The sequence below is a fragment of the Bos taurus genome, chromosome 6, assembly GCF_002263795.3.
Source record: "Bos taurus isolate L1 Dominette 01449 registration number 42190680 breed Hereford chromosome 6, ARS-UCD2.0, whole genome shotgun sequence".
NCBI lineage: Eukaryota > Metazoa > Chordata > Mammalia > Artiodactyla > Bovidae > Bos > Bos taurus.
In genome coordinates, this window is record NC_037333.1 from 113,286,363 (window position 1) to 113,299,655 (window position 13,293).

The 13,293-nt window shown below is 50.4% G+C and overlaps 1 protein-coding gene across 7 annotated transcripts in view; it reads left to right on the plus strand.

Moving 5' to 3' along the window:
• Window positions 1-5,714: 5,714 nt before the first annotated feature.
• The window catches only part of KIAA0232, an 82,598-nt gene continuing 75,019 nt past the window's right edge, over window positions 5,715-13,293 (plus strand). For all 7 annotated transcript variants that reach the window (XM_024993666.2, XM_024993665.2, XM_024993668.2 and 4 more), the window contains exon 1: window positions 5,715-5,820. The gene's annotated coding sequence lies outside the window, so the exon portion shown is untranslated. The remainder of the gene's footprint in view (window positions 5,821-13,293) is intronic.

Below are 13,293 nucleotides of genomic sequence, written 5' to 3' on the forward strand. Positions count from 1 at the left end.
CGCAAGGCAAAGAGCAGGCTACAGGCAAATTCCGGCGCTCACCACACAGCAGCAGCGTGACCGGGGGCCACCTAACCCCTCCACAGCCCACGAGTCTCTAATTGTGTCTTCCTCTGCCGGCTGGGGTGGGGGTCGGAATGCTGTGAGGAAGGTACCTGACACATGGCTGGGGGTGGGGAGGCGTGTCAGCGAAGGGACCGCTGGTGTCAGGGTTGCACCCAGCTGAAGTATGTACACATTCTTTTATTTTTCAAACCAGGCTTTATTTTCTAGAGCAATTTAAGGTTCAGAGCAAAATTGAGCGGGAAGGTCAGAAATTTCCCATACACCTCCGGCCACTGCTCTCCAGCCTCCCGCTTTCATCAAAGTGGTAGCTTGGCTGAAATTTTCCAAAAGTGAAAGTCACTCAGTCCTGTCTGACTCTTTGCAACCCCATGGACTATACAGTCCATGGAGTTCTCCAGGCCAGAATACTGGAGTGGATAGCCTTTCCCTTCTCCAGGGGATCTTCCCAATCCAGGAATTGAACCCAGGTCTCCCGTGTTGCAGGCGGATTCTTTACCAGCTGAGCCACGACGGAAGCCCTTGTTTCCAAAGTTCACAGGAAAAAGTTTAAAAAAAAGGAGACTTTTGAAATCTTCTTGCGTAAGTCCCCTTGGGAAGGGGAAACTGAGGCCCAGAGCAGGAGATTACACACCCAAGGTCACAGAGCCGAGGAGGACCGGCCCCTGCTCTCTGTCTGTCAGCATGGGGCAGCAGAGCATCACCAGGTACTCTGGGCTCAGCCTGGTCCCCACACAGGCTGCAGAACCACCGCACCAGCTGGCATCCTTGGGAATCCTTGCTGGCATACCGAACATCTAAGTCAGAGGGCACTTGGAGTTGTCACATTCCACTCTTGCTGACTTGTCCTCACGCAGGGGTCAGAGAGCCCAGGCAGGAGGTTTTGAGCCTGGCGAAATGAATGATGGCAGCCAGACACAGAGGCCTGCATCGGGACCACTCCGTCTCCACACCGACTGTGCATTAATGCCAGAGTCCTCGGCCCCCCTCTGCACTCCCTGGGGACCTCAGCCCACAAGAGCAGAGAAGCCACGGTAATCCCCAGTCTGTCCAGGCTGATTTCTACCCAGGGGCTGTAAGGAATGTCCAGGGCGGGCTGGCACACTAGAGTGTGGGTTCGTGCTTGGGAACACGGTTCCCGACCACGCCCGTGAACACAGAGCTGTTTTCTCACCTGTGTCTGCTTGGACCACATTACAGATAATCACTTAGTCCTTCATCTACAAACTGGCAGAGCCGGTGGTGGGTCGGTGAGCACCACGGACAAGCTAACTGCTCTCTGAGGATACGAGGATACGGGTCTTGGGCAGGAGGGAGGCTGAGCTTAAGGACTAAACACACATACAACCAAGATAGTTTCAGATACTGACCAGCCCTATGAGAAAACACCAACACGAAACATCGTGACTGGGGAGCTGGGTTCTCTAAAGTAGGGAACAGGGAAGGTGTTTCTGAGCAGGTGACATTGTAGCTGAGCCTTGAGCAAGGAGGAGAGAGGACGGATTTTTGAAGAGGAAGCATCAAGTATAAAGGCCCAGGTGACACTGTAGCTGAGCCTTGAGCAAGGAGGAGCCAGCTGTGCAAACATCTGGGGAGAGAGCGTTCTGTGAAGAGGAATCAGCAAGTGTTAAGGTCCAAGGCTGGAGTCACCCAAGTCTTCTAGGACTTTTATTAAAACAAATAATCTGAAGGCACCGGGGCATTTCTGTTAAGGAAACAATAAACAAGATGCTCATTCTCTCACCTGTAATCTTCCCCTGCCACCTCAAAATCATACTTAGTCCTAGTTCATTCCTGCTGCTGCTGCTGCTAAGTCGCTTCAGTCGTGTCCGACTCTTAGCGACCCCGTGGACTGCAGCCTACCAGGCTCCTCCATCCATGGGATTTGCCAGGCAAGAGTACTAGAGTAGGGTGCCATTGCCTTCTCCAAGTTCATTACTCAGCTTAAACACCTTTTCCACCAAAGAAGACTTCTGGTTCTACTAGTTTGTGGTTTATAAAAATTTGTCTGTGGCAAAATGAGAAAAATGTCAGTAAACCCTGTGTGTGTGTGTGTGTGTGTGTGTGTATGTACAAAGTTGCCAACCATGTTGCCTTTCTTCTGAGAACCTCTGAGATTTATTGTTACTACCGTCATCCCTCTGTTCAGCCACGGTTGGTTCCAGGACCCTTTCGATACCCAAACTGGAGGATACTCAAGTTCCTTATATAAAATGGCACAGTATTTGCATATAACCCATGCATATTCCCCTCCTCCCTACTGTAAATCATCTCTGCTGCTGCTAAGTCGCTTCAGTTGTGTCCAACTCTGTGCGACCCCATAGACGGCAGCCCATTAGGCTCCTCTGTCCCTGGGATTCTCCAGGCAAGAGTACTGGAGTGGGTTGCCATTTCCTTCTCCAATGCATGAAAGTGAAAAGTGAAAGTGAAGTCGCTCAGTCGTGTCTGACTCTGTGCGACCCCATGGACTGCAGCCTACCAGGCTCCTCCGTCCATGGATTTTCCAGGCAAGAGTACTGGAGTGGGGTGCCATTGCCTTCATTACCTATAACCCTTAACGCAATGTAAATAGTTATTACAATGTAAATGTTATGTAAATAGTTGTGGCAAATTCAAATCTTTTTTTTTTTAGAACAATTTTTTAATTTATTTTTTATTTTATTTTTAAACTTTACATAATTGTATTAGTTTTGCCAAATATCAAAATGAATCCGCCACAGGTATACATGTGTTCCCCATCCTGAACCCTCCTCCCTCCTCCCTCCCCATACCATCCCTCTGGGTCGTCCCAGTGCACTAGCCCCAAGCATCCAGTATCATGCATCGAACCTTGACTGGCATCTCGTTTCATACATGATATTTTACATGTTTCAATGCCATTCTCCCAAATCTTCCCACCCTCTCCCTCTCCCACAGAGTCCATAAGACTGTTCTATACATCAGTGTCTCTTTTGCTGTCTCGTACACAGGGTTATTGTTACCATCTTTCTAAATTCCATATATATGCATTAGTATACTGTATTGGTGTTTTTCCTTCTGGCTTACTTCACTCTATATAATAGGCTCCAGTTTCATCCACCTCATTAGAACTGATTCAAGTGTATTCTTTTTAATGGCTGAGTAATACTCCATTGTGTATATGTACCATAGCTTTCTTATCCATTCATCTGCTGATGGACATCTAGGTTGCTTCCATGTCCTGGCTATTATAAACAGTGCTTTGATGAACACTGGGGTACACGTGTCTCTTTCCCTTCTGAATTTCACAATTTGTATGGAAATACAAAAAACCTCGAATAGCCAAAGCGATCTTGAGAAAGAAGAATGGAACTGGAGGAATCAACCTACCTGACTTCAGGCTCTACTACAAAGCCACAGTTATCAAGACAGTATGGTACTGGCACAAAGACAGAAACATAGATCAATGGAACAAAATAGAGAGCCCAGAGACAAATCTTGCTTTTTGAAACTTTTTGGGAAATTTTTTTTGACCCATTGTTGGTTGAATGTGTAGAGGCAGACCAATGGATACAGAGGGCCGACGGTATTTTTATTTTTTACTGTTAACAAGTCCTTTTCACTAAATACTGAAGATGTCGTTGTTGTTCAGCTGCTGAGTCATGTCCAATTCTGCGACCCCATGGACTGCAGCATGCCAGGCTCCCCTGTTCTCCACTATCTCCCGGAGTATGCTCAGATTCATGTCCACTGAATTGATGATAATAAGTATAGATGACAACAAAGTTAACAATGTGGCAAAAATTAAAAGCTGACCACTCTGCCAATCCCTTATATTGGTAGGGAATTTCAGAGGTCTGTGAAATCCCAGGTCTGGGGGCACCTAAAAACTAGACTCCATTATTTGCCCTTTCTTTGCACCCAAGTCATCCTGGATTTCATACACCCTTTCATCCTCTCCCTCTTTCCAGAGTTTGATTTCCAAGAGGGCAGAGCCACCCGGGCTTGGCCTCCAGCCAGACCCAGAATAGGTGCTCAGAAGATACTGGCTGAATGCACTGTGATTCATGTTGACACACTCAACTGAAATAAAAGGGTGAGCAAGCTGATGAAGGGAGAGAGCTGTGTAAAGGAGCAGACAGACCCCAGACCTTAGAGCCAGGCACCTGGGTTCAAATCCCGCAACAGACTGCAGTTCAGGGGAGCCAGAAGACCTTATCTAGTCAGAAACAGTAAAAGTGAGAGTCGCTCAGCCGTGTCCGACTCTTTGGGACCCCATGGATTATACAGTCCATGGAACTCTCCAGGCCAAAATACTGGAGTGGGTAACCTTTCCCTTCTCCAGGGGATCTTCCTAACCCAGGGATCGAACCCAGCTCTCCCACATTGCTGGTGTATTGGTTACCAGCTGAGCCACCAAGGAAGCCCAAGAACACTGGAGTGGGTAACCATCCCTTCTCTAGCGGATCTTCCCAACCCAGGAAACGCAACGGGGGTCTCCTGCATCGCAGGCAGATTCTTTACCAACTGAGCTATCAGGGAAGCCAGAAGTTGAGGTGGAATCCTTTACTTTCTCAGAGCCTCAGGTTGAAGGATGATCATGCTTGATCCAGCATTCTTCTCAAGAACACAAGACAGGTGTACAGAGAAGGACTTGGTAGATACTGTGCAGACATCAGTAGCTCATGGTCATTTCTCCAGCACCTGCAGCTCATAGTGTCCAGTTTCGCGTCCCAGCCCGCAGGTCAGCTTCTCCCCCAAGGAGCTGGTTTGGGAACCTGGCCTTGTAAGTTCTGAACAGTAAAGCTCAGAGCCCGGCACCCAGTAGGCGCTCAACAAATCCATCAGGGCACCATAACATCTAGGCAGGTCACCCTCCCTCCGAACTTAAGTAGGTAACCTCTCAGGCTCCTTCCTGTCTGGTGCCTTTTTTCAGGACAGGTCTAGGAATCACATTTAGGAAAAGTAGGTGGGTGTGAAGAGAGTCTGCTTCAAAGGTTAGTGCCTATTTTTGGTTCCCACTTCCGAATCTTCCAGAATTTATTTTTGCCTCCTTAATAAAAAGAGCCCTGTAGCATTTCCTTAGCTTGTCTTCTGGATTTTTTCTTTTCTTTTTTTTTAAACCGGTATTTTAAACCGCCCACTGCAGCCATCCCAGGACGCGGAGAGGAGGTGGGGGGAGAGGGGGGTGCACAGACAGGTGGAGCGTGTGCCCGCGAAGGCGGGGACCCGGGCGGCGGCAGCCCGGGGGCGGGGAGGGGCGGTGACGGAGTTCAGGAGCCCCACGAGCCCCTGCACCCGGGGGCGGGGGGAGGGTGTGCATCTCCGCTCCGACGCCCCGCACACCGGGGGTGGTGGTGGGGGGGCTCCCGCCTGCGACCCCAGCACCCACCCGCGGCTGCCTCGCTCCCACCAGGGAGAAGGCCCCTCAGCGCGCGCCCGCGCGCGCCCCCAGAGGCGCCCCTGAGTCGGCCGGAGGGGCGGGGCCGGGGCGGGGCGGCAGCGCTGATGTAATCCCGGCGCCTGGGCGGAAGGATATGGAGCACGGCCGGCTGGCGGGGCGCTGAGGCCGGTTGCCGGGTAACGGAGCGGAGCGGCCGCGGTGCACCGCCCCCCCCCCCGCCCCCCCCGCCCTCCGCCGAGTGGCGCCGCCGCCGCTGCCGCCGCCGCCGCCGCCGCCGCCGCTTTACGTCAGGCGCCCGCCCCGGCCCGCCCGGCGCTCGGCAGCCGCTCGGAGCCCGCGGAGCGAGGAGGCGCCCCCGCCGCGGCCGCCGCGCCGCCCGGCCGCTCGCTCGGCAGGTACCGCGGGCTGGGCCGGGGCCGGGCCGGGGTTGGGCCGGGGCGGGCGGGGCCAGGCCCCCGGCGTGCGGTGCGCTCCGGGCGCGGGGACCCCGGCGCCTGGGGGGCGCGGGCGGCGGCGGCGGCGGCGCGCGGGCCGGACGATGAGTGCGCACAATGGGCCGCGCTGGGAGCGGCTCTCCGGGGAGGCGAGGCGGGGCGCGCGGGGCCCGGCGGGCCGGGCCGGGCCGGCGGGGTGGGCACTCGCGGCGGCGCTGCCCCCTCCCGTCCTGCATTGTCTTTTAGGGGCTCTCCCCCGACCCCGGGAAGGGAAGCGGCCGGCGGGGGCGGGCGGGCGCGCGGGCCTGTGGCTCTTTGCGCGTGCGGGGCGGGCCCTGCGGCGCCAGGTCCGGCGAAGGTTATACGGCCGCGCGCGCGCGCTCCGGAGGGCCGGAGCCGGCCTCCTGCGCTGGCCTCCAGCGCGAGCGTACCCCCCGGCGCCACCGAGGAGCGGGCTGGTCGCCGGGGAGAGATGCCTGCGCCCCGGGACCCCCCGGCGCCCCGAGCAGCGGGGTGGTCACCGGAGAGAGAGATGCCTGCGCCCCGGGACGGAGCGGGGCGGCGCGCGCTTGTACTCGGGCCTGCCCCGGCTCCTGGAGCAGACCACCGAAATCGTGGCAGAACCCGGGTTTTCGATTTCTCTCCTTCGCCACCTTTCAGTTTGTGTCCTCTAGAGGCAAGCTCAGGAAAGCCAACCCCCTTAGCCAAAAAAAAAAAAAAAACTGTAGGAGATTTAGCGGGTTGGGGGGACAGAACTAAATATGGTTTCTGCTAATCACTTGCGGGTGGATGCTTGGATGTCTAGCCCGTGCGTGTGTGCTGTGATCAGTCGTGTTCTGACTCTTTGCGACTCCCCATGGACTGTATGTAGCCCGCCAGGCTCCTCTGTCCATGGGGATTCTGCAGGCGAGAATACTTGGATGGCGTTGACATGCCCTCCTCCAGGGGATCTTCCCGACCCAGGGATCGAAACCGGGTATCCCGCATTGCAGGGCGATTCTTTACGGACTGAGCCACCAGGGAAGCCCCCTGGATGCCTAGGATAGTTGGATATCGGATACTTGGTCCAGGTACCTAAGAGTGAGTCTGGGTCTTTGCTTGTTTAAAACAAAAAAAGTGGTAGGAGATCGGTGAAGAGTTGGGGGCAAGCAGTTTTGATAATAGGTGATGTCCGGGGTAAAACTAACTATACAGTCAAATCCTAGAGCTAGCTAGGTGCCAGAGCACCTTGACCATTTCATAAGACTTTGAATCCGATGTGGGGAGTTCTCCCACTTTGTAGCCTGAAGGTCAAATATTCTTCCATCGGTTATTGTGGGTTGATCCATTCATAAGTGCCTTTTAGGCTCTTGATGACATTTCTTTGTGACAGAAATGATTCCTGAAATTGTGTCTTTACATGCCTGTATGTGTGCGTAGGTATACCCTATTGGGGCTTCCCTGGTGGCTCAGTGGTAAAGAATCTGCCTGCAATGCAGGAGACCTGGTTCGATCCGTGGGTCCGAAAGGTCCCCTGGAGAAGGTAATGGCTACTCACTCCAGTATTCTTTCCTGGAGAATCCCATGGACAAGAGGAGCATGGTGGGCTGCAGTCCTTGGGGTCCGAAAGAATTGGACCTGACTGAACGACTAACATTTATACTTACATGCAAGCTTCTTGCAATGAATGCTTATTGTGTTCTATAGTCAGTTACTGTACTTGCTAAATAATTTTTAGTAATTCAAAAAATATTTACTGTTTCAGTTTGGGCACATGTATAACAGTTTTTACGTAAGCCTGTGTCATCTAGTTTGGCCACTGAAACATTGAAGGAAGTAGAGAGTATTACTCTTAAATATTTAATATTGCAAAAGATAGAAGTAGAGGTACAGATGCATTGTTTTTCAGGAAAAGTACAGGTCTTTACCATGAGGCTAGCACAAGGCAAATCTGTAACTATTTTAAGGGTAATTAGCTTATTTGTTACACAAGTTGCAACCATTTAAGAAAAGTAAATGGAATTTTAGCAACTCTTAAAGATGTCATAGATCACTCTGTGCTTTATTTTGCAGTAGCGTTTTTGAAAGCAGTAAGATTGTTTTTATTTTGCTTTGTGTGGAGCAGTGGGGAGCCTAGGTTCTCCCTGTTGTAGCAGCATTTGACTTGGAGCAGTTAATGGCCCTCTGAGCCAATTTTCTCATCTGTAAAATGGGGAGAGTAATGATACCTGTCTCACAGGATGGTTGGAATGATCAGGTGAGGGGAGATGTGAAGTCGTTCTGTCAAGATTCAGTCCCGTTTAAAATATTAGTTGGTGCTAATGTGTCAGGGCTTCCGATTCCTCTTCTGGCTTACAGCTTTCTTAGGCTCCTCCCTGACCCTTCCTACCTGCACTTTGCCCGGCTGTCAGGCCATGTCTCCTAAACACAGATTGGATCTTGTCAGTCTCTGGCTCAGAAAGCTTCTAAGCCTGCCTGTTGTGTGGAGACCGGAATCCAGACCCGGCAGCACCGCGTTTCAGGCCCCCGAAGTCTGGCCCCAGCTGCTCTGAACCTCACCTGTCCTCTTGGTTCCCTTCTCACACTGCCCCGCGAGAGGGCTCTCGGTTCTCGCATCAGCCTAGCCGCTTCATCCCTCTTGTAATCTTTTTCTCCGGTTGGAATGCCCTGTCTCACTTCCACCCACTCCACTTTTTTAAAAGTCCACATCTGATTTTAGGTCCTCTCTGGAGCCCTTTGGAAACCCTATCAAAGTGAATTATTCATTTCTGCAGTCACAGTCCTCTATTTTTACTTTCATTATTGCCTGTGTCACGTGTTGTGCTTGTTCAACTCTGGCTGTGGTGACCGTGTCATTGTTTTATCCCCTACATGAAAATGTCTAAATGTTTGCTGAATAAAGCCAAAGTCTGTAATCCACCTTATGAAGAATATTATTATTATAAAGTATTTTAATAACAAACATCAGTACCAACCACGGCACTGGGAATCTGGGAATGAGGTTTTAGGATGTTGAAGATACTGAGCATATTGCTTTTCAATTATTTTTGATCTCTCATAAAACACCAAGTGGTATTTTTATACAAAAATAACAGCCACTTTTGCCCTGTGTGTTGAAACTTTGAGGGTTCACAAAGCCAGCACTGCCGACTGAAGCCAGTCTCTTGGGAGAGGGGATCGGAGCACACGTTTTAAGACATTCCTTACCTTTGAAATAAAATTGCATTCCCAGCAGATTACCAGCTTTTTGTTTAAAACATTTTTGGTGGGTTTATTTTTTGGAGATTTTTATATTCATAAAAAGTAAACTGCTTTTGAGTGTGCTTGTTTAGAGTCCGTCAGGTCCGGATTTGGAAGACTCAGGTTTGTGTCGGCTCATCCCTCACCCCTGGGTCACTGTAGGCAGGTTAGCTGCATCTCTCTTGAACTTCTGTTTCTTTATTTCGTGAGAAGTCTGTGCTATTCTTGCTTTGCAGTGTCACTTAGGGTGGCTGTTCTTTGTGTACCGTGTGGCCTCGTTCAGATAAAAGGTAAGAGGATGGCATAATTCACAGAACGTTCGTCCTCCTCGTCCCCCAGCCTGCAAACTTTCTTGAGTCTTCTTTTTCTTGACGAGATTTTTACCAAGTCTGCCTCCGTGTGCCTTTTCCATCAACCTTTTTTTTTTTCCTTCCCCCAGTAGTTCCTCTGTCCCTGCCCTCCCTGGCTCTTGTCTGTCCTTGTGGAGGTTGTTCCTGTAGGTAGGCCTGCTGACCGGCCTCCCTTTCTTGAGTCCTCCTGTGTTCTGTTACCAGAATTATTCAATACGTAAAATCAGGTCATATCATACCTGCCCCCCCCAACCCCGCCCCAGGCATATAGCAGAGGTTCTTAACATTTCCCTCCATTCCATCACACGTGAGGGTTATGACCTAGTTCTGTTGGTAGGCTTACTCCCACAAAGATTTTCACCTTGGAGGCATCACCACCTGGCCAGCTGAGAATTAGTGTTAAAGGGTTAGGAAATCATTGAGACCTGTGCCATCTGGCACCATTGTAACTTTCAGCTTCATCTCTCACCACCTGGTATTTCGACACTTAGACCTCTGGCCACTTCCATGATTATTTGTCCGACTTCTTTACTCTGGAATGGCTTTTCTGCCTTTTTTTTTCTTCTTAGCAGAATCCTTGATACCGAAGGCTTGACTTCAGTGCCGCTGCGTCTATGAAAGAAGCTTCCTCTGACTTTCAGAATCAGCTCCTCACTGTCTGCTCACACGGTGCTTGAGGCTGCCCCACTCAGCTGTTTTTTCTTTCCGACTTTTTGGTCGTTCCATGGATTATAAACTCCTTAAGGAAAGAGAGGAAGTTCTTGGCCGTGGCTGACTCTCCCTCTACTGTGTCACGCCGTCTCTCACACAGTTCTTGCTGGTTAAAATGCTGGGTTGAGTGCACGCGAGCAGGCTCTGTTCCCTGAACTAGGCAGACGGGGCGTGGGGTTGGGATGGCTGCACGTGCGAGCCTCATGGATCCACGTGACACTCGGAGCAGGGCCCAGCGCGTGGTCAGTGCTCAGGGAGTGGCAGCCTTCACCTGGTAATTGCAGCAGGTATAGTGGTTGGGTAGGTGTGTCGATTGAGTGTATACGTTGGTTACTGTAACAGCGTTCCCAGATTTAGTTCTGGCTCCTGTGTAAAGGAAAAATAATAATCATCCGGTCTCCCCACCTTCACTCTTCCATTGGTTTTGGGAAGAAGCGAAACAGTGAGTGTTGGGTTGGAGGGCGCTTTTACAGAAGCAGATGCATGGTGGTGGTCCGGAGTCGCTCTGAAGACCGAGTACATCTTTCTGTCGGTGAGCTTAAGAGAGTGGAAGAGGGATTGCCGTGTTTTCTCCTCTGTTGTTCTTTAGTAAAGCACGTGTTTTTGTTGTAATCTGGCAGTAGAATCTTACACCTATGTTTCTGTTTTCCTCTGCGGCTGCACGGGGTCTGGTTGCAGCGCGTGGGACCACTCCGGTCGCAGTGCCCAGGTGTCTCCCCAGTGGGGCTCCTGCTGCGGAGCGTGGGCTCGAGGACTGCGGCTTTGGCCTGTGTGGTGCCCAGGTGCATGTGGACTCTTCGCAGACCAAGGGTTGAACCCACGGCCCCTGCACCACGGGCAGCTTCTTAACCACTGAACCAGAGGGCCGTCCTCCTTCTGCAGTATCTGTCATCACTTGAAATGGTGTTGCTGCCATCACCTCCAAAGTGCCTTCCTGTCCCTGGGGCTTCTCCGTAGTTCTCTGTCGCTTCCTGTGTCTGCTCAGCAGTCTTGCTCCCGGGCTGGAGAGGGAGAAGCTTGGTGCTGAAAGCCAGCTGTAATTCTGAAACTTTTAATTAAACATTTAGTTACTGTTTTTAAGATTATATGCATTACTGCTTGACAGGTTGTATCCAGCGTGGTGTCTTTGATTCTAACGTAATATGAAATTCCCTAAACTTGCAGCAGCATAAGAGTGTGTGTCGATTGCTACTTTACTTACGTTGACCTTACTTATGATTATGAACTTAAAAAAAAAGAATCATTGGAAATCTATATATTCCTAATCAGTCTCTCTTAAAACCTGCCCCAGAGAGTTGAGGGCGACAGGCCTATCCCAGGGGAGGAGCCTAGTGTGAGTTAGAACTAAAAGCAGTGGGACAGTTTAGAAGGTGAATGATCGCAAAACCGTCTGCAAGCGTGTGGCTTTGTGTCCGTGCTCTTCGTTAAGGGAGTGGTGGGAGAATGTGCGTTCTGTGAGCGCGGGCTGTGTGTGTGTGCGTGTGTATCTGCATGTGGTTATGTGACAGGAAGCAAGGCCGGGCGCCGTGTGTGTGTGTGTGTGTGTGTGTGTGTGTGTGTGTGTGTGTGTGTGTGGTCTCTAGTACCGGCACAGGCAGTGGTCACTCCGCCCAGTGCACCCCCTGAGCCAGTCACGTGTGGAGGCGGCGGCGGGCCTCGGCACGTCTTCAGATTTCTTTTTCGGTGATAAGCGTTGCTAACCTCAGTAACGGGGTGAGGTAGAGAGCAGACAGGGATTTGTTTTCCCTTCCAGCCAGGGGTCTGTTTCTAGCCCAGTTACATTTCCCAAAGTACCTGTGGTGTCTTAATCCCAGGACGCAGGACTGTTTCACAACTGTTTGCCCAAGTTTGGGCATCTAGTCAGACTTTTATTTATCTATTTTTCCTTCGGTTACTAGCCTTTTCTTAGGTGTCTGATAACCTTTTGCTCCTCGTTAGCATCTTCCTTGAAGATTTTCATGGTGAGAAAGTTGAAAACAATACTTCATTGAAGTATAGTCTACTTACAAAACTGGATTAGGTTTGGTCTCACGACATACTGATTCAGTTATTTTTACACATCGACAGAATGTCACCAGGAGAAAGCGGAAATTGAATAGACACGTTTGTGGCCCTTTATTTGGCGATGGTGGTGGTGGTGACTTGCCACTACTTCCTTTGATTACCACCCTAGATAATGATTACTGATCATATTGTTAATTTTTTGTTAGTATTATCAAAGCTGTTTCTTATTTTTGTAAAATATAAAACTTAATTTATTAAAACTGTATTTTGTATGGTTTACCAAAACTGTTTTGAATACGCGTGTGTGCTCAGTCACTAAGTCGAGTCCGACTCTGCGACCCCATGGACTGTAGCCCTCCAGGCTCCCCTGTCCATGGGATTCTCCAGGCAAGAGGACTGGAATGGATTGCCATGCCCTCCTCCAGATCTTCCCGACCCAGGGATTGAACCTACAGTCTCCTGCTTATCCTGCCTTGCAGGTGGATTCTTTACTCACTGAGCCACCTGGGAAGCCCCTGTTTTGAATACAGGCAACTCTTTTAAAACCTGTTTATTTATTTATTTTTTTAAGCCAATTTTTTTTTTTTTTTTTTTTTTAAGTACATGTTGCAAGGCGATCCAACCAGTCCATTTTAAAGGAGATCAGCCCTGGGTGTTCTTTGGAAGGAATGATGCTAAAGCTGAAACTCTAGTACTTTGGCCACTTCATGGGAAGAGTTGACTCATTGGAAAAGACTCTGATGCTGGGAGGGATTGGTGGCAGGAGGAAAAGGGGACGATGGAGGATGAGATGGCTGGATGGCATCACCAACTCGATGGACATGAGTTTGGGTGAACTCTGGGAGTTGGTGATGAACAGGGAGGCCTGGCGTGCTGCTGTTCACGGGGTCGCAAACAGTCAGACACGACTGAGCAACTGAACTGAACTGAAATCTAAAAAAGCAGTAAGTTTCAGTTGATTAGACAAGCCTCCTCTTTCACTCCCCGCCCATCCTGTACTCTTCTTAAGGAATGACTGATCAACTTCTTGGATGTCATAGAAGAAAGATTATGTCTGCACTTGTAACTTGTGGGGTCATAGTGGAGAGTGTGATGTGCAAACACTTTGTATCTGGAGTGCTTTCCGTGTCAGCATCTGTATCTTTACTGC